The sequence below is a fragment of the Patagioenas fasciata genome, chromosome 4 (assembly GCF_037038585.1).
Source record: "Patagioenas fasciata isolate bPatFas1 chromosome 4, bPatFas1.hap1, whole genome shotgun sequence".
Classification (NCBI taxonomy): domain Eukaryota; kingdom Metazoa; phylum Chordata; class Aves; order Columbiformes; family Columbidae; genus Patagioenas; species Patagioenas fasciata.
In genome coordinates, this window is record NC_092523.1 from 55,947,882 (window position 1) to 55,972,950 (window position 25,069).

Sequence of the window (25,069 nt, forward strand, 5' to 3'; positions counted from 1 at the left end):
CAAAGGCAGGAATCTGTGTGGTGATACCCATTTAGCCATTAGGTGACCAGCGGCTTTTCTTTTGGAAAAGCAATGGGCAGAGGAAGTGGTGGCCTCTAATTGTAACTTGACCTTGAAAAAGTTTAATTACAAAATTAATGTGGTTTGCTGAACTTTAGCTCTGTGCCGCAGGGTACTTTCAATCACTAGACTGTGCTGTGCCTCCCAGATAAAAAGTGATCAATTCTAGACCTCGGTTTTGAAATTAAAGATTGTCCACAGTAGTAATAATGAAAGGGCATCCCAACCTGGGTTCCTCTAAAATTCGAACACCAAGTTTGGATTGTTTTCCACACAACAGAAGCAGACAGGATCTAAATTCATATCCATTCTCTACAAGAAACCGGTAAAAATCTCTCTAAGGAAGTGTCTCCTATTTCCACACATTCTTAATAGTGTTTTCTCTTTGCTTGGAATATTTCTTTTAAAATTAAGTTACTTCTGGTTTCATTGTGTGTCTTGTTTTTCTTGTGTTATCTATTCAGTATATAGCACTGCCTATAGTTTCATCTCTGTCTAAAATTTGCTTGATTTTAAGCCCAGGAGGAAGAGCTACAAGAACCACCTAACCTGGTCTCCTGAGGAACACACTCCATAAAATTTAGGAAATCTTGAATGTAGCACATGGCTGGACAATTAATGAATGGTTTTGAAAGGTATCCAGTCATTATTTGAAGGTTCTTTTTGGCAGAGAACTTAACTGTGTCCCCTGATAACCTTTTTATTGAATAGATAAAAATGTCCCGTTTCTTGGTTGGAGTCTTAAATTTGATCTTCACCTGCTGGATCCTCTATTTGTAGTTGTGCGCCAGATTAAATACAGCTTTAGGATTAGACAAGCTATGATTACATAGGCTGGCATCAAAACTATCTTCACCTATTCTTCAGTAATCTAAAAGAATTTTCATACAGTTAACTGTACATTTAGTGATCATCCCTTATCTTGGCAGCATTGTTACTCTGCCTCTTCATTTTATATGCAGCTTCTTCACAATGCGTCAAGAATGCTGTTTGTGAATAGAGGTAATTTGACTGTATGTATACATTTGTGTCTTCAGCTTTGAATCTCTTGTTCAGCTCCGAATCTAAGTCTTTTTATCACGTTTCTTCCCTGAATACTTATGCATTTAGGCAGGTAAAAAAATGTTCTAGTGTAGAGGGCAAGCCCAAAGAATGGATGAGTCTTTGAATCAACAGTGGTCATTCCTAAAAGTCAGTGTATCAGTTGAAGTTGTTCCAAAATGCGGCCTTCCTTCTTAAAGAACAAGTCGGTTTGGGAAACTGCCTCACTCGGAGCTTGGCAAAGCCCTTACTCTTGGTCGTATTTACTCTTATTCACTTGTGATATTGTAAATCTTGGATTTTGTAGGAGAGGTTAGTGTCTTGTACAAAGCTATCAAATTATCTTTTAAATATGAAAATCTATACTTTGCTGCAGCACATTTTTTCTGAGGTTGTCAGAAGCTATTAAGCTTGTGCTTTAGTACCATCTGAATCAGATTCTTGTTCACGATATAAAGTAAAAATACTGAACAATTAAGTTTATGTGATGCTCATACTTCAAATCTGGTGGGTAATATCAGAGGATCTTGTATTTGATCTGAGTATTTTTGCCATTTTATTGCATTGACCTATCAAGGGGGTATTATTTATATGATATAATCCTCATTTGGTTCCAGTTTATTAAATGAAAGGAGTGTGTTAAGCAGTAAGTTCTTAAGAAACCTGGTCTGTAATTTAATCCATTCCCTCTCAGCTAATGTTTGTAATCTGATGAGAAACAAGTGTAATACAATTTGTTCAAAGAAAATGGAGAATGTTCACTCTATGGAACCATACCAAAAAGTGCTCTGAATGAGGAAGCACAGCAAAAGATGAAAGTTGGAATGCCTTCTGTCTCATCAGCTGTACTTTGAACATCTTGGTGAACGAGGATGAAATTAATGTCTTGCAGTAGAACTGTACTATTTCAGTTTTGTGTGAACTCCTACCCTGGGTTTTCATTAGTTTTCTACGGCGGAGTGCTAAATAATAGTATTTATGATACTATTTTAGTGTTTTATATCCACACTTAGCTTCTGTTTGCAGTGTTTTCATTTAGTCTTACTAGTGTGCACAGTCTTTTCTAAAACAGAGCCAGGTAAGGAGCCATTTACTGTAGAACACAGGTCCTAGATTTTCCCCTAAAATAATGGTCTGAAATCACTTACTCATCAGCAGTGAAACTTTGGTTTTGGCTCTGGCGCACCTCAGTGTGAGCACGGGAAGTCCAGCATCTGGGGCTTTGTGATAATACATCTTGTCTGTGACAGAAGTGCATCGTGACACATGGGTACTCTCAGACACGGTGTCCCATTGGGTTCTGCCCTTCTTGTCGTTTAGTCACCCTGTTTTGGCTGCAAGTGGGCGCAGCATTTGGCAGTCATTCTTTAACTGGGTCAGAATTCCCTCCCGTTTTATTGTCAGGTAATATTCTAAGATACCAACTGTTAATCTGTAAAAACCTGTAGGCTAAATCATGGCCAGCAATATGTTCCCAAGCATGGGGCATGAGGCAACTTCTCCTTTCCCTGCTGTACTCCAAAATCTGCAGGTCTGACAGCAATTTACAGCAATTTACTACCCTGCTTAGCCAAGCGAGAACTGAGAGGGAACAAGTAGCATTTTCCCACTTTGCAACATAGGCAGCCTCACCATGCCTGACAGAAGATGTGCAAAGAACTTCTCCCTTGAAAAGCAGGCAGGAGGAGTCCTGTTGAGCCCCAATTGCGCTCCGAGAGCTGCAACCCACAGACAGGGGTGTGGTAATCCCAGAATCCAGCCCGAAGCCTCTGGAATTGCTTCTTCCATTCCCTGGGCACACTCTGCAGCTGCCTGTAAATGGGTTGATTAAAGGAGACAGAGGTAGGAGGAGGTCACCTCCAAGAGGCAGCATGCGCCTATAGTTGATGACACTTGTTACTATGGATCTCCTTCCACCTTTCAGAGAGCAGAATGTGAAATGGATCTTAGAGGAAAACAGGCTGGATTTTTTTTGTTGCTTAGAAGGGGAGGTTTGCAAATATAACAGGACGTTGTCCTTGTGTTGAAAGATCCACACAAGGATCTTAGCCATTTCTCCAGTTGCTCTGGTGGTGCATTTACTTCAGTTGACTCTGAAAGAGAAATCATTTGGTAATTTAGTCCCAAGTGTACATCTGCTGACCCTACTCATAATCTGTTTGGCATGTCACACTGGCTACCCTAGCTAATGGAAGAGAAGTCAGCTTCTCGGTTACGTTGAATGCCTGAGCATCAGAAGCTCATTAGTGTCTCTAGTGATCAGATGCTATGGATATAGACCCTGAGTTAAATCCAGACTTCATTGCAGGGAAACAGAAAAACATCCCAAGTTTCCAAAATGTGCAGTCTCCAGTCTTGGAGAGGATTAGTCAGAATCCACCCCCTAATTTGCAGGGAGTACCAAACTACTAGTAATAGTACAGTGTGAAAAAATTCAGGGTTGAGAAAAATATATCTCTGTTTGATATCCTAGTTTCGTAAGGACTCTGCCATGACTGATAGAGTAAATTGGAATGAGAATGAAGCCACTGAAGGCCAGTGTCACTCCAGGTGTGTCAGCTGGAACCCTTCTCTAGCTGCTGTTTATCTGTGACTCCAGAGTCTTTTCCTTGTATAATGGTATTCATCATATATGTGACTTAGTATCCTGACTTACAAACAGCATGGCCTGATTTTTGAAGATATTTTCAGTACCTACAGCTATTGGTGCTTTCAGCGATATTTATGGCTCAATCAGTCACCTGCTAGGTTCCTACTCAGGCACGTTGCTGTCTTGTGTTCAGCACCTGGGATTTTTCATCATAGTCTTTAAACCTTTGGGAGATGACATGATGCCATTGTGCCAACAGGAGAAGTGGCTGTGCAGAAGTAGAGGGAATAATTTTAACCGCAGCTTAGCATGCAAGGCAACAGAGAGCAAGTGGCAGAGAGATGCGTAGGTAGAAATGAAAGTACATTCAGACTTGATGTTTGCATGTGTGAGTAGAAAATTCCATGGCTGACAACTCAGTAAATGTTTAAGTTGGAGATGTATATTTCCACATCTGGCTTGTATTTACATATAGCAAATATTACTTTCCATGTTTAATTTCTCTCTTTTTTTGCAATTCGAACTTCAATCTCTTAAGAAAGGTGAAGTCTCTTAAGAGGAAAGGTTGGCTTTTTACAACTTTGAACAAGGTAACTGTATACATTTGAAATAAGGAAATGGAAAGTTGCTAAAAGTCCTAGGAGAGAACAAAATGGTAATGTAGGGGAAATGCTGCCTTTCGGTCTTTGTCAGTGCAGTCGCGCTGTCACTGGAAAGAACAGAACAGGAGGAAAAATCTCTCAGAAAATACAGGTTGGCCAAGCGCTTGTCTGGAATGTGATTTGGGTTGGAGCTTCTGTGTGTAATTTAAGAAGCAGAAATTATTCGTGACTGTTTACTTGCATGAAGACAGTGTTATGATGTACAGACAGGTGCATAAAATAATCAGACCTGAACACGATAGCTCTGTCTCCTCTTGCTGATTCCCTGAAAATAAAGGGAAGTATTTTGCAGTTCTTCCGTGTGCATTCACTCATTCAAAGGGAGCGCTGCAGGTTACAAGATCAAATACTCTTTATTATGCCTTACTTAGCCATGGATCTTCCCACAAGCCTCAGTTCTCTCTTATCATGGACCAGAATGATACTGAAATAATTTTTGCAATGCTGACAATAGATGTGTGCTGGTGCTGTCAGACTGGTTTATATCAAGCTCTTCTAAATCGTCCCATTGTTTAAGATCTGTCAGTCAATGTGCTGCAAAACCAGCCACATCTCAGCCCACATCACAGTTTGGAGAATGTGCCAAACCCTTTCAAGATGCATTTTTAAAGGCCTCTTTAAGATGCCCACCAAAATAGGCTTCCTGGCATGGCTGCAAGGTAATTAATAATATTAGAAACAGTAGCAGCTAATGGATTAGGTCCCAAGTAGGAGACCTAATTAGGTGTTCACTTAATTGTTCCTTATTTAGTGAAACACTCAAAGCATACATTTACATGCTTTTCCAGTCAAGAAAACAGAATAAGGACCCTGGATTTGAGTTTTAATTACTGAACGTGTTTGCACATAAAATATTAAGAAGCATCTAAGTTAAAATGCCATGCACCATGATTACTTGCCCTTTTTATTTAAAATTTATGTTAGAATGAGTGTGTGAAGTGCAGAGGGAGAGATACTCAGGTAGCACAGAGACAAGTGCGGCATTTCACCAACCTTGAGCAGCTGGCCTGGCCATTGCAAGGTAACCTGGACAAATCTGCCCTGACTCTGCAAGTGTAGCTTTAGCTTGCGTTGTGGTGGCTGATCGGGGTATTGCTCATTAGTAATGTCCATCGAAGGGAAGGTTATAATGAAGCTGCAGTGTTGTATAGTTTTGTATACTTTTCTGGAAAATTCATGTTTTCCGTTTGTTGTTCTATAAATGTCAGCCAGAGCACTACGTGGTGATCATGAGGCTGTGTGTGATTTTTGCCACACATGAGTGTCTGAGAAACCACTTGTTCCTTCTAGTTAGACCAGGAAATAGCTGTGGCTAAAGTTGGTATGTCCAGATTTTTTAATGGATGGTTGTATGGAATAACTAGTACTTTCTTTAGTTGCCAGCTATACCCTAGTGAAAATTATAGCAAAATTCTTCTGCACTGCCTTGATAAGCAAGAAGTATTGCTTTGGTTGCCAGCTGCTGTAAGTGAAGTTGTGCATTTGTGGTAGATAAAGTCTACCTGGAGAATCGCTATGCCTTGCCATAAACAGAATGTCTTCCCAACATGGAGCAGGTTGAAGCCCCGGCTCCTGTGATACATGGGCCATACCTTTGCACAGCCTAAAAGACAGGAGGTTATTTCTTGATGATAATCTTGCAGGAACCAGAATTAATACTAAGGGAGGGATTTGCTGAGGGATCCATTTTAACTCCTTGGAAAAACTTTCCTTAAAGCTTCCAAAACTATTACTTGGAAAAGACCTAGTATGATTAAAATGTTCAGGGGTGGCAGAGGGTGGGGTGGAAGGGGAAACAAGAAGGGGAAAGGAGCGGGGAGAGACAGAAAATAACCCCTAATGAGCTCAGGATAACTCAGTGATTACTGGCTTTTGTGGCTGCATTTTGCAAGCTTTCCTGTCTGAGCTATGCCAATAATTAAAGATCCGATAAAGGATAGATACACAACTGGATTTCCCACATTCTTGGTGAGACCTGAGCAATCAGGGTCTTGAAATAAACATTTGGCTGAAAAATTTCTCCATACCTCAAACTGAATCTACTTATCTCCTGTGCTGCGGCAGAGGTCTGCATGTAATTTGATCGTGTACAAAAAATATTTCCAGTTTAAAGTTCTTTTTCAGTATCACTCTTGTTTTCCTGGCAGCCTTACAAGGGATAAGGAGGAGTAGAAAAAGGTTACAGCATGGAGTGGTAAGAGAAACCCCTTCTTCCCCTCTGAAATATCCATACAGAATAGGTATGAGGCCCTGGGTATGGTAGCTAAAGCACATGATGGGAGGAGGAACTTGCATAAGCCGTCTTGCCAAGGTTGGACAGACCAGCCCCTCGCAACAAAACCTGCATTAAGACCAGCACCAAGAAGAAAAAACACTGGCTTATGGTCATTGGTGTTTCCCTCCTGTACAGAATAGAAGCACCCATTTGCAGACTGGACCCTCTTGTCAGGGGAATGTCCAGAAGAGGGCAATGAAGCTGGTGAAGCAGCCAGAAGGCATGTCCTATAAGGAGCATCTAAGGACTCTGGGTTTGGCTAGTTTGGAGAAAAGGAGCCTGAGGGGTGACCTCATGGCTCTCTGCAGCTTCCTAAGGAGGGGACGTGGAGAGGGAGGTACTGAGCTCTTCTCAGTGACAGGACACGTGGGAATGGTTCAGAACTGCTCCAGGGGAGGTTTAGGCTCGACATTAGGAAGCATTTCTTTACTGAGAGGGTGCTCAAACACTGGAACAGCCTTCCTAAAGAGGTGGTCGATGCCACAAACCTGTCACTGTTTGAGGCATTTGGACAGTGCCCTTAATAACAGGCTTTAACCTTTGGTCAGCCCTGAACTGGTCAGGCAGTTGGGCAAGATGATGGTTGTACATCCTTTCCAAGTAAAAATACTCTGTTCTATTATTCTTTTATTATCGTGATGCCATGTACTTTTCTTTTCTCCTGCATGATACAAATTCATCTTTCTTTATATGGAAATATCTTATGCTTCTGATCATTGAACTGCTCGTACTTAGATCTCATAAGTGAAAAGTAAGTACATAAAAGTCAACAGTATCTTATAGAATCTTCTTTTCTGAACATAATGGTCATGTCAAAGATAGTTCATCACAATCAAGTTAGTATAATTGCAGTCATTTTTAGTTTCCTTCTACAAGTATTCTTAAAAAGGAACACACTTTATAAGCAACACACACTGACTGTATCACTTTTCATGCCACAGTACCACAGTACTTATTAGCTTTAAATCTGTATGTCTTGAGGGCTATCAGGAAGGTAAAGAAACCAAACTCCTGGCCCCTAGCAGAGTTTTGTGTGGATGAATATTATATTTCTTTCTGCTTCCACTGATTAATTAAAAAGAAAAAAAAAAAAAGGAGGGGGCGAGACAGGCTGTTTTGTTTGTTTGCACTACAGAGTTCATATTTATGTTTGTGAAAAATCTTTATATGATATACAATAGTGATTTTATTTTGAAAATAACCTGAAGGCAGCCACGCTTATGGGGAGCAGATGGAAGTCTGGTTCATGAGTCAGTCAGCCTTCAGGAGAAAACCTGAGGTTTGTGTTTCAGCCTCGTCTCCTTCAAGACATGGCAGCTTGCTTAATGCCAACAGGCCTGTGCCAAGGAGAAATAATGTGTCTCAGATGTAAAAACCCTGTGAATGTTAAAAAGAGCATCGTGTCCATTTTGACAGTTGTGGGGTGTTTTTCCTATCATCCAACACACACCTCCCTTCTCTTTCTCTGAGAAATAAGTGTATGACTTGGTTTTCCTCATCTTTACTTTTGTTTTAAATATTTTCCCACTTTTCTTGGTTTCTGAATTTCTTTAATTCCCCCACCTTCTCTTCTTCTCTCACAGATGCTTACTGAGAGCTCACAAAATTTGACGTTCCTGCGGGAAGCCTCGTAACAATTCTTTGTGTCTGTGTTTTTCATGGAAACAAGAATCTTTTATGGTCAAAGCCCCATCACGTGCTCTCTGATGCCAGCCTGTGGTGTGACAGTGACACAGTTCTTGCCCAGGGGTACCACGATGTTGCTTCAGCAGCATCAGAGCAGCCCTCCCCAGTTCAGAGCCTGCAGCTCGCATCGCGGTGGCCGCTCAGCGCGACTCTTGTAGCTTTTCATTTTCCCTTTTATCCCAGGCTTAATGGTCAAGTGGCAGGGAGTTCCCATGCTTTTCCAAGTGAGCCCAGTGGGGCTTGTTCAGCACAATCCGAGTCTTGCAGCCCCAGTAAATTCTTCTGGTGTTTTTCCAGGGGTTGAAGTATGAGATCAATTTACGGAAATAATGTAATGCACTGCTATAGTAAAGATACCATACATCTGCACGTGATGACAACTTAACTGCAGGTACTCTATGGGTCCCACAGGTTATTTTTATTATGTCTCTGAAAATGACCACAAGCTAGGAAAGTGACTTAATTCCTTTCACTGATAGGGCATTTTTGGAGGGTATGTTTTTCCTTTGCTATGAGTTTTCAATAGGCTATCCCCCCTCTGCTGGCCCCCGTTCTTGATTAATGCCTGGAGACTGTGGATTTAGAATGACATTCCAGGCTGATCTAGTAACAAGGTTTGGATGTGAAAGCTGTGAGCGTTGAGCCAAGATGGAGTCCTCGCTATGCCAGAAATGCATTGTTTCAGCACTCTGTCTGGGCAGTGCACCTGCACCCTGGAGCTGCCACCGAGGAAACCTTCCTGCAATTCTGCTTCTCATTACATCCCCAGATCAAAATGTTCTTTGTAATGACACGGTATCTGGCCAGCTCCCTCTCCTGTGCTGGTGTACCCTGAGGTTTGTGGGAGACTGATACCACGCTCTCCAAGATGTTCAAAAGCTTGGATAAACATTTGGTAGTATAGATTTATGGTCTTCTGCGCACAGGCAGATCACACATGTTGTAACCACACTGAAAATATTTCCTGAAGAATAGCAGGAAAAAGGGTGGGAGAAACACGGACTAGCATTTAAGGTGGGGAAGGAAAAGTAATTCTGTTCCTAATGCTCTTTGGCGCTAGTGGAACCATTGAAAGCACTTGCTAGAATTAGTTAGGTAAGAAGAAAACACTGTTGGTTGTGTGTTGGTTGTGGGGGATGTTTTTGTTGGTTTTGTTTGGTTGCTTTTTTGTTTGGTTGTTTTATTTTGTAATGGAACATTCAAAGGATTTCTCACATCATATAATCCCATATATATAATAGAATCATTTCAGTCAAAAGAGACCCTCAGGATCATCTAGTCCAGCCATAACCTGACCTAATTCTAGCACTAAACCATGTCCCTAAGAACCTCGTCTAAACACATTTTAAACCCCTTCAGGGATGGTGACTCCACCACTTCCCTGGACAGCCTGTTCCAATGCCTGACAACCCTTTCCGTGAAGAATTTTTTCCTAATGTCCAACCTAATTTCCCCTGGTGCAACTTGAGGCCATTTACTCTTGTCCTGTCACTTGCTACTTAGGAGAAGAGACCAACACCCTCCATGCTACAACCTCCTATCCTATAAAGTTACAACATATCATCTCAACATTTTCAGTCCCAAACTGATACAGAAGTCAGAATTTTCACATTTGACACTTTTAATAATAAAAGCACAATTGATTAATCTGACCTCTGACATCTGCTAAAATAAACAAGTAAATAGAAAAAGTTTTGATAATGAAGGTTGCATTACTTGTTTAAATAATGCTACACTGAGCACCAAAGCAGGGGTAAAGAATGGCAGTACTAGTTCTCATGTATAAATTCCTGTGTGGCTTCAGACCTGCATGTTTGAGAGAAAGAGGCACAGTCTCCACGTGAGCATGTCGTATTTGTCTCGCTGGGGACAGGGAGGATGGGGAGGATGTTTTGGTGGAGGCCCTTTGCCATTAAATCCCTTCCCCCATCTGCGGGTCAGGGGCACTGTGACAGCCTTTGGCTTCAGAGCATGCTGTCAGCAGGGGTGTGAGGGCAGCTTGGGGGTGTTACGGGTTTGGCTGCAGTACTCAGCTGAGGCCACTGCTGCTGCTGGGCTGCCACCCTAAAGAAGCTTTTAAAAAGTTTGCAAAGTAATTGCTTTTATGTTACTAAAACCAACAACAAAAGCTGCCTCAACTGTACCAGTCAGTAGAATGATCAAAAGACATCTCACATCTAAATACACTACTGAAATCTTTAGACTAGGTGATGCATAACACATGTTCTGAAGATTTCTCTGGTCTGAACATCTGTTCCATCATTCCTGCATCTGAGAGAGTCCAGATTTGATGACCAGTTTCACATTCCTAGGGGCTGGGATTTTTCCCAGAGTGCCTGCAGTTTTGCCAAAGCATATTTGCATAGGTTTAATAGATGGGTGTTGATAGGCTTTCTTCATTAATTCTACAGTGATTTTCCACTGCGTTCACATTTCCCCTTAAATATCAATACATGCCGGCAAGCATCTTTTGATGTGTTTCTTGCAAAATGATAATTCATGTTATACTTCAGCATTTTATATTGTGTTCTGCACTCGTGAAATGTTGTCTTGAAGAAGACAGGTGACAAATTTTAAAACAAGTGTATGGGAGGTAGGAGTTGTGGTATCATACAGCTCGAGTTGAATGCCCTGGAACCAGTAAGTTTTCTTAACTTTTGGTTAAGTGTATCTCTTTTTCTTACCGTTGGACATGGTAATGTTCTGTTCTATATACAACACATGCCATTATTTCCAGTACTCTAAAACATTCAAATACATTAAGCACATGTGGAAAAACAATGATTACATCAGTTATAAATCATAATATCTGAGAATCGAGCTCAAAACATTAGAGAGGGGAACAATTTATCTATGTTTTTTTTAATTTAAAACTGCTAGAAAGTTATTAATCTGCTATAAGTCACATTTTCCCATCGGCAAACCGTTGTGCTATTCAATGTTTTGGGAAGCAATTAATCTTCATTTTTTTTCTGGTGTATGCCCCACATTTACTGTCTTCAAAGAGAGATGTTTCTTTAAATTTTTTTGTAACTATTTTGGTCTCTATCTTTTGTCCATTGCAGTTTGTAATGTTGCTATCTGTTGCACCTGCTAGGTGGTTGTCCCCTGTCACTTAATCCTTTCCTGTTAAGCAACAATTGTTGTGTTTTCTTGAAGTCTTACAGATGTTGTTACCTACCCATTAATTAAAATCAGAATAATCTTGCTGTAGCTCTCAAGGAACTTCATGGATGTGTTCTTTTACAAAGTAGGTACAAGACTTTGCTGTGTCTGGTTTTATGCTGTGAAACACATAACATACTTAAATAAGAGACGTTCTTGCATTGTTTCTAAATGAGAGACAAGTTCCCAAGATTTGCAAATGATGATTTATTTCAAAAAGAAGCTGCAGCTTGGAATAAAAAGGGAATTTTTGCATTCACATCTCTGGAACAGGGCTTTATTCCTGTGTGATATGCAGATATGTAAACCACACGTGAGGCTGCTCTCAGTGGAGCTTTGTCCTGGACCTGAATCACAGTCTATTTCAAATGTCAAAGCATCTTAGTATTGGAGGGTGCACAGGAGATGGGATCCACTCCTTCTTTTCCAAAGTAGCAAGTGATAGGATGAGAGGAAATGGCCTCAAGTTGTGCTAGGGCAGGTTTAGATTGGATATTAGGAAAAAATTATTCACAAAAGGGGCTGTAAGGCATTGGAACAGGCTGCCCAGAGAAGTGGTGGAGTCACCATCCCTGGAGGTGTTTAAAAGACACGTAGATGAGGTTTGTAGGGACATGGTTTAGAGGTGGACTTGGCAGTGCTGGACACCATCGGTTGGACTTGATGATCTTAAAGGTTTTTTCCAATCAAAACAATGCTATGATTCTATGAATACTGTAAAACCAATACACTCTGTCCTTAAAAGTATTTCTTAAAACATGCAAAGGTGATAAACATAGGACAAAAATTCAAAACAATAGACCTTTTTCCACTGTCAAACTGATGAGGGAACTGAACCAGTTTCCAGGAAGCCACCATCTACTCTTTCGGCTTTACAGGAGATTTACTTCTCCGTATTACCTTGGTAATGTTTTCCCTAGTAAGTATTCTGTTGGGTTTTTTTTTTCTCTTGTTATGGTTTGGACAAATTCAAACCATTGGCTTGTTGATCCTCACTTGAAATGCTTTCATTTGGAACTAACAATAAAAATTATCTTTTGACTTGTGAAAATCATCTATATGTTAGTGGAGAACTGGCATTGTTATTTCAGTATTTTTTTCCATCTCTGGCTTTTGATCATTGCACTTGCATATAACTTCTGTCAAATCTGTTTTCCTAACCACGCTGATGTTTGACCCCAAGCAGTGTCTCTGCCAGATGCCTCAGACCCAGTTTGCCATTGTAGTAGCATTAATGAAATTTTTGGCATTTATTTCCTATGCCCACCAGTTTAATTGTTCTGGTCATTTTCCTGAGTGTGTTACCGTCTATGCAAATGATTGGCAATTTATTTTTTAACAAACACTGCTAAACATTTTGTTTCAAGTAACTGTAAACATCCCAGCAACAAGCATAAGAATATAAGGAGAGAACTTTGCATCATCTTTTGAAAGAGTGACAGACCTTAATGAGCAGCACAACAGCCTTGGGAGATCTGCCACTGATTCCAGTGGGACTACATTTGCAGTTTCAACAGGAACCACCTCGGTGTATCAGACTTGGCAGGTTTTGAAGCAGGTAACAAAATCTATTTCTTTGATGTTATTTGTGATTATCATCTTGTGCTGTTGTCCTGGGGTTAATATCTCATGGAAAATATGTGAATTTTCAAGACACCAAAGTAATACTCTATCAGAAAGTTAATGAAATTAAGCAATGTAAAATTCTGAAAGTCAGCAAAATCATACAGGAAAGTCTAATAAAAACTGTACAATTGGGGCATCTCAGCCATTTAGTGTCACCGAGCCTCTTTTTGGATTGGATGATTTAAGTAGCTTCAAATTTTCAGTGTTATACCCTCGATACTACAGATTGGTACATTTTGGTGGACATATATGCAGAAAGAGTAAAGTTCCCCCCTCTTGCAGTCTGTGAGTAGTAGGCATAAAATGTTGATGAACGTAAGCTAAAACAAATGGCATCTAAATTGTATCTTGTTCAGAAGGTTGTTGCAGTTATTCATTATCTATAGTATGCAGTAACATCTTCTTTACATCTACATATTGACAAGAAACAGGGAGAGTGATTCTCCTGAAACCTATATTGCTAATTTGGTTTGTTGAATTAGTCTATAGGGCTACAGATCACACAGTCATTGAAACTGCCATATGAAGCATACACCGTGTGGATATCCAGTTCCTCAAATCTTACAGAAATCCGTAATGTTCACATTTTCAGCTGTTTATCTAAACTGTCTGTTTTGGAGCAGTTTTAGTAAGTACAACCTCAGTAGTTCTACGTATCAGTTTATCCTGTATCGAATAGATTCTGTCATTCTGTGTGAGGACATGTACTTTGCTTCCTGTGATTCAAACAACCTCAGGTTGTTTGCAGCTCATGTGTGAGTAACCATTGACCTCACAAACTCACTCCCGTCCTGAGCTTTTCTTGGTATCCTCTCTCCATCACGTCAGATCCCTGTGAGCTGTGTCTTCACCTGCAAGACCCAGCAAATGCTTTCAACCTGCTTGGCCTGGCTTCTCACATATGCAGCACCTCTGCAACCAAATGAAGTTCTCCTTCAACTTGTCTTTTTCCTACTTTTCTTACTGTCTACTCTAACATGTACAACCTCTTCCTACTGATACAGCCTCTTCCTGAAATGGTTTATTTGACCCAAGCATATGCAGAGCTTTCAGTGCACTGTTGTAGCCCTGTTGTATTCAATGTGATTAATGTAGTTTGAGGAACTGGGGCCTCCATCCTTTTTATCCCTCCAGATTTCAAAGAGGTTCTGGTTACAGACTGTTTCTCATTTTAATGTGCAAGTAGATGACAGAGTTTGACTGTCTAGTTATACATGTGTGTCTCATCTGCATGAGCTTTGCAGTCAGATTACAAGCTATGAACCTATTGTAGAGAAGAGATAAGGAATGTGAATACTCAGTATGCCAATTTTCTTCATTCATATCACAGCTTTGCCACCTTGTTTGGATTGAAATGGAAAAGTTGCCTGCCTGATGCCCTGTCATCTCTTTGCTCTGTTGCTAAAGTACATTTAAATTAGTTATGTCAGTCTCCCAGATCAGTAGTATGTTTGTGATTTGAAAGCATTAAGAAAAAAATGTTTTCAATAGTTCTCTTGATTTGAACCATTCAAGCTATAAGTTGCTATGTGTCACACCAATAGTTGAAATGTGTGTAGTAATGGGTTATATAAAATTATTAGCAGCAAAGAGAACAAGCACTGCCTTTTCCTTTTAGTTTCGGTAAGAAACTAATGGATCATAACAAGGCCAGTGTTCGCAAGATGTGGTGCCTGAAGTTACACCTATTGTTTTTAAGTAACTAAGTAAGTTACTTTTTAGGATTTTATTTTTAGAATAATAGCTGTTAGTAATTCTCCCCAGACTTTTGCAGCCTTCTGGATGCTCTGGTCACACGAAATCCTAGCAAAATACATCTTTTTCTTAACTACTATTGTCAAGCTGGAAACTGCAACATCCATTTTGCAGCAATTTTCCATCCTGAACCTAGAGTTAGTACTCTAATCTAGGTTCTCTGACGGTGTGTTTTATAACAGCCCTTTGGATCTAAAAAGCTTAGGAATAACTCTGCTGAAGACCTTTTTCCTCAAGACAAGGTAGTCCTTTCCTGAAAAGCTTTGCCACTTTAAGGGAAGTTGCTTAAGATGGAAATCACTGATGCATTCTAATCTCTCCTATTCTTTTGTATTTAATAGCTGAGGTCACTGAGATATAGATGAAATCCTGAGGGTATTGCAGAAAAGTAGTGAGGCAGGAGGCTGCTGTAGAGCAATATTTTGAAAATGTGCATAAATATTTAAGATTTGTCTTCTAAGTGTTTGTATAGTTGGCAGAGTTTGGAGGATATGAGACTTGTTATGCAAGAGCTTGTGAGAAACAGCAACACAGGCCAGTCTCTCATGTCCACAGCACCTGAGGTAGTGCCCAGCTATTTCACAGTCTTGCAGACTAAAGTGTGATGGGAACTGAGCTTTTCTCAGGGGCTGAGATTTTCAATGTGCTGTTTTCCATTTCTGGTGGGAAAGATGCATCCAAATGTCCTCAAGTCACTTGGAAATTGCAGCCTTGATCATTGAGCAGCCTGGTTGCTCTGAGCATTCCTTCAGCATACAAGCCATTAGGAGTTGAAAGGACTTGTGTTAGTGAGGTCTGGGAAGGAGCAAAGTATGCTTTTCAAGCCTTGAAGGTTGGCTGTCTCCCCTGGTTTTACCTCACAACACTGGAGTAAAACACTAGGAAAAAAAGTGTTCATTATTAATGAAAGTATTATTTTTCATCTGTTTAGCTGATAATTAGAAGTTTGAGCACATGGCTTCATAGATTAATTCTCTTTCTGGATTCAACTCTTTGCCTAAGGAGGATGGAAAGGAAGAAGACCCTTTGAAAGAAACCACGGGAAGAAAGGGATAAGTGCACACAATAAGCATGCTTTGAATACGTGCCTTCAGAAAAGTCCATTATTTCATCTCAGATGCTTAATCAAACTTTGATCAAGAGGCTAATTTATTCATGGATGTTAATCCTGCTTCCTTCAAAAGCAAAGACACTAGAGAAGCTGGCCTGGCTCTACAAATACACATATCCAAATCAATATGCAACAATACTTTAACATTTCCTTTACTAACTCACCTGCCTGTCTGGTTGCCATTTAGTTCCTCCAGGTCTTCCTGCTCATCATGTCTTCCTATGACTCTGATCCAACAAAGCATCTAAGCATTGTTTTCAGGGCAACTTTGGCACACATCTGAAGGTCATATTTTTAAAAGTGTTAAAGGCGTAGGCAGGTGCCCAGAGGGATTTTCAAAAACCCTTGGAAGCTCCCTGCAATGCACCCCGCCTATTACAAGAAAACATCAGGCTTTGGAAATGTGTCTTGGCACTTACCTGCATCTTTGGCACCTGCAGCAATTAGTTAAATGATAGCATAGGGCTGCAGTTTTTCATCAGATTCTGGCTTTTCATTAGTGAAAGAGGAAAGCTAGTAAGTGAACGTATGGACAACCAAACATACGTTCAGCTGTGACATGATTCTTAATTTCTAGGTTGGCCTTTGCTAGAAATTTACCTCAGATAATCAGATAATTAATCTTACCTTAAGACTTGGTTCTTTTCGGAGGAAGATTCAGCGATCTCTCCCATCTTGCTGCTGATCATTACCTACTTCTTTGTCTGCTGTGGTGAGGAACTGGTTTCAGTAAATCCGTAGTGGATGAATTTGAGGTCCCCTGTTCATCAGAGACTGTTGTTCAGAATCTCGGCTGGCTGCACCACTTGGTGTGGAACAGGGACAGTCACCAGTGCGTGCATGTTTTTGTAAATGGTGTTTATTCACCAGCTCCTGGTATGCAAAAGAACAGGGACTCTAATTTTGCACATTGATCTATTAGCAATATGCAACTACCAACAGGCCTTCAGTGATTATTAATTGCACATTATGTATAAGCTATTCATCCTGTTGTTCTTTCAACAATTACATCCTCTCTTTTATCTTCGTTGTTGTAGCTTCAAGATAAAACTTTTTATTTTCATTGGCCATAAATCCTACTGTGTTGCGTGGTTTTAATCTTTTAAAGATGGAGAGAACTAATGAGGTGATACATTCTGAGTGATAACTGCACAACTTTTGGAGTCTGACAGTAGTTTCATCATTTCTTGGGATTGGGCCTATAACCCTGAGGACTTAATTTCTTTTCCTTTTATTGCTTTTATTTCTTTTTTTTTTTTTTCCTTATTAATCTTAGCCTTAATCCTGAAATGTAAAAGGTGTACTCAGCTGAAGTTCAAACAGTGCTGGGAGTACTGAGCAGATTATGAAAAAAACATCATGGGTATGAGAAACATTTCTAGATGCTCTAGTGCTGAGGGTGTCTGCTAACACCCACTGAAAACAAAAGGACACAGACCTACAAGTTGGAACTCTTAAGACTCCAGCCTGTGCTGGCAGTGGTGGAAAGCCAGGGTGCATCACAAAAAGGATGAGCGCAGGTAAACTCAGATGCCAGATGTGGTCCAGCTGTGACAATTCTGCCACCTGTGCCTTCCTGCTGGCTCCAGAGCCCACGGCATGCCTGTAAGCATTTGGTTAGAGATATGGGATGTTGCATAGTGGAACACAGAGTGAGTAGAAACCACATTGTTAATGTTTAAGAAAAGGATGTCAGCTGATTCATGTTCCAGTAGTTGCAACCCTCTCTTTGGCAGTGCTTGGACATCTGTGATAAACAACTCTCAGAACTGGGAATGAGTTTAAGAGATGGAGGTACACAGGTAATAGTTTTGCTTTCACCTCATGTTTTCTGTCTGATAAAAGACTCATTTTGCTGTGTACCTATTTGCACAGAAGCACACAGCAGTATACAGCAGCAGAAAGTCAGTCTGTAAACTCCAGTGCCTGGAGGTATAGTATAAATATCATAGAAAGTTCTGCCAGAGTCTGAGGAAACAGCACCATTTCCAAATTCTGAAACACCACCTGATGCACATAGATCATCCCTGATAGGCAGTAACGTAGTCTCTGCATGCAGATATTTGCAGAAGGATTTTGTGGGCTAAGTATTTTTAAATTCTCTTGTTTAATTTCCCATTTGTACTTCTCAGTCCAAACAAAGGAAATGAAATCTTTTACATTCAAAGGTACGTTCGGTCAACAATACACTGTCATATCAAGGATGATACACTGATAAAATCTGTACCTTCCTGTCCTGGAAGCTAAGGTACTGGGCTTTTTTTCCTGGATGAATTTTCAAATGTTTCTTTGTGTTTGTTAAGGTCCCATATAGAACTGTTCTGCTAAAGGTGAGGAGAGCTTGGGAAGGAAGAATTCTGAACTTTGGAAATGAAAGGGAAAATCTAATGTAGGGTTTGGTGATTTTAATAACATCCTGCTGAGGCAGCAAACTTGAGGCACATCCCTAGATTATGAGGACTGAAATATGTGGCCCGATTGAAGTCCTTTGGCTTTGATGGAAGGTGAAGTGCAGTGGCTTGTGACAGAACAGGATGACAAGACGGGAGAGGAGGCAGTTGGTGAGAGCTGAAAGATGTATGCATGAGAGATCATCTGGATCCCATTCTGCATGTAGAATACTCATGTGGGGGTGTGTATGTAGATAAGAGTGCACGTTGTGTTATGTATATTTGAAATCATCTTTGATTCATAGATAAGTTTTCTTCCAGTCATGAATTATCTGATGAGTAAGCTCTGTCCAACAAATTGTTCAAGAGCTCTGTGTGTGTGAAACAGACGAAGAAAATCTGATTTAGATGCTGGTAGACTAAATGAACTATACAGCAACTGTTAATGGGTACAGGCGGGAAAGGTGTGTGCTGGCAGTAGCTGAGAACATAGAACTATGATTTTAAATATAAATATTACTGTTTTGTACAAAAATTAGAGGTTGCTATTATTCTGTCAAGAAATAGGGTGAAAAACAACATCACAGGATGATAGCATCTTTTCGTTGTGGAAATTCTAACTCTCTTGTGTAACAGAATTGCTTTCCAAGTCCTCTTTGTGTTGCTGCCATTCTGACCAACAAATATGCCAAGCTGTGATAACTAAATGGTACATTTTGAGTTCAATGCTTCACCAAGAGCTGCATACAAGTAGGAAAACTTCAGACACACAGCATCTTTGAGGCACTTCTAGCTTATAGCATAAGACTGAGATTTGTGTTATGCTTTTGTCCAGTGTAGATGTACTTTTCCCAGGCAATGCGGTGAAGCTTCTTGCTAGAGTATCACTCCTATTAGCCACCTTGCATTTATTTTCACCTGCTTTCGTTGCGTTGCCCTTCATGATACCACAAAAAATGATCAGAGTTGACTTAGAGGCTTGTTGAGCAGGCACAGTTTCAGATCAGATTAATGGAAGCTGCAGGTGCTCATCGTTTTTGCACATCACACTCCTTTTTCCTCCTTGATGTAGGGGAAAAATGGGCTATCATTGCAGCATATCCCAGGCGGGAGGTGAAGCAGCCATGTGGCGTGGGGGAAATCAGGAGGAGAGGGTAAGATCAAAGGGGCTACAGTACTGAGAGGAGCTCTGCAAGCCCTTTGATCTTGGAGCTGCTCCAGCACACCACTGACAACGCTGTATGCAAGCAGGCCTAAAGCCAGTCTCCCTGCCTCACTGGACACCTCCCTGCACTCACTGTGTGTAGCGTTCATCACTGGTCTTTGTGGCAGGTCTCCTGTGCAGAGGGCTTGGCTGTCCGTGCATCCTCACAGCACTGTTTTGTGGTGTCTGGTCAGGATCTCGGCCCTTCCACAGTGTGGAACTTGTTTTCCTTTTGCTATGGAATCACAAGCTAACACAAGTCAGCACTGACGGTGCTCCTTTCAGAGCTGCTCTTGTGAAGTAGCACCTATGTTTATTAAAAAAAAAAAAAAAAGTGAAGGAAGGGAAAAGGAAAAGAAAATTGGTTTTAAAGTCATACAGTGAAAAGGAGGAGTCAACAGCTCAAGGAGAGCTTTTCAGTCTCTTGCTATTCACAAGCTTCATTACCATGGGTAGCAGTAGTCCCAATGACTAGCAGTGATATGTTAGTTCTTGTCCTGTGCTTGTTGAATATACTGGGTGAGCAACTCCTGCAACCAGTGGCAGCTCTGCAGTTGTTTTTTGCTGAGCCAAATTTCAGGGTTTCTGCTGTTGCTTGGGAGAGATGCAAAGGAAGGGCTGCATTCAGGAACTGCAGAGAGAGAGAATGTGCTGGCTGCACAGCGCAGCTGCAGGAGCTGTCCAGGCAGAAGCTGCATCTTTGCCAGGTTCAGACACATCCAGCACCGGCTGGCGCAGTGTTCATCCGTAGAACTGCCTTGCAGTGATGAAATGTTGTTACTGACTCTGCTGCTGATGTGGCTGTTTCCAAAGTTCAGTAATGAGATGCAGTGAACACATCAGCTAAATGGCCAAGGCAAGGCTAAAACAGTCTGAAGGATTATTCTGGCTGCGGTGCTAAGCATCCTCTCACCATGCCAGTTCTGAGCAGGAAGTTTGGCCACAGGTTAGCGGCAGACATCCTCATTACCCCCAGTGCCAGGAGTATGAAGATGCTGTATCAGACACTCGCTGTTTACTGTGGTGACTCCTGCTTTGGAACTGCGTGCACAGCAAGTAGTGCTGTGCTTTTCCACTGCCTGTAGGAAGTCAAGGCTTGAGCTGGTCCTACGGGCCAGACATTAATTTCTACCAGTTTTATACAGGGGTCCATTGGAGTTACTCGTGGTTTACAACAAGATTGCAAGATAATCAGCTGTGGGAGTTTAGGTAAGTGTTATAGGGTTTTAATCCAGTAGTGACAATATAGCACAGGTAAACAGGAAAAAATCACCAAAATAGCTACTGTGCACAGTAGCTGTGGACAAATCAAACTGCCTTGGTTTTCCGAAGTGCTGTGACAAATCTTACCGTACCCTGGCAATTGTTTTGATAAATATAATTATTTCAGTCAAATCTGCTTCAAGAGGAAGAAGAAAACTTAGCATCTTGTAATCTCTTAGGTGAAAAAAGTAGCTTGTTCCTGTTTAACCAGAGGTCTGTGACATGCATGTTATTAAGAAAAAGTGGTTGACATGGAGTCTGGCATGTGTGCCGTATTATATTGTGTCATGTCCCACTGAGACATTGACCTCGTTTGCACCAGAAAGCTGAGGAAGGACTGACGGGCAAAATCCCATCCAAATAGGTTGCTACTTTGTCATATTTGGCAAGCATATGCAGAATGCCGGTTTCCTCCCCATTAGAATGATTACCAGTGCACTTCTACCAGAGGGCAGAAAAAAAAAGAATGCCAGGATAAAGGAGCTGCTGCTTCTTTTTATTCCCATTTCTAGTCTCTTTTGTTGTCCTGCATCCCCTGTCTCCTTTGTCTGCACCCTTCTGCTGCTGCCCAACTAAAGAAAGCTGGTCTGTAAATAACCAGGAGGGGGTCTGAAGCCAGATAGTTTGCATCGCAAATTCGTAGAACCACAAACTGAAAAAAACTGTTGAGCCATCATTGTTTATAATTAGTTTTTGACTGAAGTCCCAGTCTGCTATAGGGAATGGTTTTATCTTTGTGTATGTGTGGGTGGGAAAAGAAAAGTAGAGAACTGAATCAAGGAACCAATCCTTATCCTGAGGGGAAGAAAGAATGGGGTAGTATAATCTAACCCCATGGGATCAAAGGTGGGGCCAACACAGACATAAATACCTTTACACTCTGTGTAAATGTTCTCTCTCCTGGCTTTTGCTGATTTAAAGAGTAAATAATAAGTTGGGAAAACAAAGCTCTTACCCTGCAGATACACACCTTCATTTCTGTTGGTCAGATCATGATTGGCAACCCATAGTTTGTTTGGTGTCTGAAGCACTCCCTGGTCCATCCAGGCCTGATGCACCATGGTGGTGTTTCAACCACTAGAATAAGGTGTGTGAGTCCTTCTTCCATCACAGCTCACTTCCCACTGCAGAATAAGGGAAAAGAGGGACGATCACAGACTGAGACATCAAAGTCCAGTTTGTAATGTTGCCAAGGATTTGCCTCTAGGAAAAGGGTTATCCAACTCCTCAAATGTTAGCAGCCACAGGACTCCAACCCAAGTTGGCTGTGTGGCTGGAGCTGGCAACTGGGACACTGTACTGCTCTGCTGTTGGCCCACATATCCTAAGGAAAAACCTCCAACATTTTTTCTGCCCTGGCTCCCCCGGTCACTGATAAGCTGTAATAAAGCCTGCCTTACATCTCACAAGAAAGTCAAGTGGTTTCATGCATGTTTACAAAAGGAGACAGAGATTTTTTGGATGAAAGACGTTCTGTAAGTACCATGTGGTTTGATGCACTGCCATCTCGGTACCTGAAGGATAACTTTAAGGATACGCAGGAGCCTGAATACAGGTTTTTGTTCTGGGAGGGTATTTGCCTACCTGCAGAATGAAAATCTGCTCAGACCAGAATTAGCTGATGAATGAAAAAAAAAAACACCTCACATATTTTATTCTGTATTCCTAAACAAACTGTGCTACTTTTTATAAACCAGTGCATCTACAAGTCATTGTCTAACCAAAAACAAACAAACAAAAAACAACAACAAAGAAACCCAAAAAACACCACCAAAAACAAACCACCACACCTCCCAAACCCCAAAATAAATTTAAGAATACCTAAGATGCATTCTTCTTGCAGCTGGACTGTGGTCACTACTAAGTCTCTCATGCTCCACATACTTAAGTGCTGTGCTGAAACTATTATATTTGTTCCAAAACACGTGATAATAAAATAATAATAGAAAAAATGTATGCTGCAAATTTTGTTTTGGGTATTTGATCATGTTCATCTGACATTGTGTTTTTATCTCAGGATAATTTAAAAATTTAAAGCCACATGGAATTCTGCTAATAAAATTGGTTTGGTTAGGCTGGGATTACAGTAAGTTCTAAACAGCACTTCCTGCTGAAGTTTAGTTTAGTATTTATTCTAGGGAAAGAAACATGGATGAGCTGGGTTTCCCTGGGTCTTGATTTCCAGGCTCCTCTTATTTGCAGCAGCCTTGTAGTAGCATGCATTGATTATAAAGAGCAAGTTTCACCTTAACAGTAACTGGCAGAGGAAGAAGCTGCTCCAGAGAAGCCTTCTCCAACCCTTGGCTCCTCTGGGCAGAATGTGCTTCTGGCCTCCTGCCTATTTAGGCAGTATCAGGAGTATTTGCAGCTGGCATATATTACTTTGTCCTCCCAGTATCACTGTCTTCAAGCTGCAGCAGCATTTCTCATCCTACCTGCTGAAGCTGGCTGTGAGGCCTACTCAAATCTCTCGATATCTTCAGTTGCATCAGTTTTCAGTGAAGAACATGAATAAAGGTATGCAGGGGAAATTTCCTTTTGTGGCCAGACATGTAGGCTTCCTCACAGCAGCAGCCTTTTCCCTGTCTGCTGCTCTTCACTTTAGAGAATATGGGAATGCCAAAAAAGTGTAGGGCTTGAACTTGGAAAAGGCAGCTGGAGAGCTGCACAAGGCATTGCGCTGTTCTCTTAGTCCTCAGTACAGGGTTCAGAGGTATTCACTTAATTTTGCTGGTGGACTTTGGGTTTATCTTTCACATCTAAGCACATGATGGACATTAATTCGTCATGCAGTATAAGAATCCCTAACAAAACTGTTTGCATTACGCATAGATTTCCCAGCATAAAGCCTGTCAGCTGTGATCTTGTCTTGGCTGGACATCCAAAGCTCCCACTGGCTTAAATGGTGAAGTATGGTAGGAGTGGGGTTGGAAACTTGGCAAAATACAGGAAGTTATTATCCAGAAGCTAATTGACTATTTCTGCCTTTGGATGTTTAATTTATTTTTAATGGATGTGGGGAAGTCTTTGGAGAGAGGCACACACCCTCAGCACCCCCTAAGATAATGTAGGGTAAATCCTTCCTAATCTGGTATTGGTTTTCCAGCAGAAACATTTTCCATTGGTGGAATTGGATTCATTAATCAAGAGGTGTCCTGGGGGACAGGGAAAAGCTGTATGGATGAAATACGGTAACGAAGCAGGAAGTTAAAAGAATCTGTGTATTTAATTTGTGTGTAAGTTTGTGCATATTCTTATTCTTAAACAGTGAATGAAAACAATCTTCTGCTTGCTGCTTAACATGAGTGCTCAGGAGCATTAAATAATTCGGTAGATGACAAATTAATGCGACTAACTGGTGTATCAAAGCAAAGCCATTGCTATTGCTAAGCTGAATGAATTATGTCCACTCACCTTTCATGCATTTTCTGCAGACATCCCAGTGGCAGGCTGCACAGAGGGCAGCTTCTGCTTGCACTAACTCACTTGTTCATGGACGTAACTTTGTGCTGAGCACAACATTTTTACATTATCAGCTTCAGTAGCAGATCACCCATGGACTTCAGTGATGCCAGGATGAATTCTATAAGGACACTGTAAATTCATCTCCAAGTCATTGTGCATTGTTCTGTTCCTACCAGAGGTGTTTAGGATGCAAAAAGATTTAGTATATATAAGGGTAAGGCCTATTGTTTTGCAGTCTTTTAAAGTGAGGAATAAATCAAGGCACTTTAAAAAACAGAACCATTGATCTAGTTGTAACAGAGTATCCTTGTGGAAGACAGAGAATGAAAATGTATTTTTTTAAATTTTTGAACGCTTCTTACACACAGAGTGATTTCCTGACTTCTTCCCATCTCCTCCTGCTTTTGCAACAGATACACTGATCTGATCAGTAGCAGAAATGCAATGTGCCACTCAAGCAATCGAATGAGTATCCCAGACAAGGTACATGTAGCAGTGTCATCACACATCGTGCAATTTGTAGTAACATCAGAGCTGAAAAGATTTCTAAACAAATACAAACAGCAAGCATGCAAATCTCAGCCTGTGAGCTGGCTGTGTGGCAAGTACAAAGCCCAAAAGGGCTAAGTCAGGTGATAAAAAGTTTAGGAACTCAGAAACTCAGTGTGAGAAATCTGGTAGAATTCCAGCCCCTCTGTCCTGAGAGAAAGACTGAAAACCTTCCATGCCTATTTTGTATTCGACACAGTGGGCTGATGATTCCTTTTGACTTTTTG

At 41.0% G+C, this 25,069-nt stretch overlaps 1 protein-coding gene across 3 annotated transcripts in view; it reads left to right on the top strand.

Moving 5' to 3' along the window:
• The window catches only part of LOC136101433 (cilia- and flagella-associated protein 299), a 271,288-nt gene that overhangs the window by 199,157 nt on the left and 47,062 nt on the right, over positions 1-25,069 (top strand). The gene's annotated exons all lie outside the window — the stretch shown is intronic.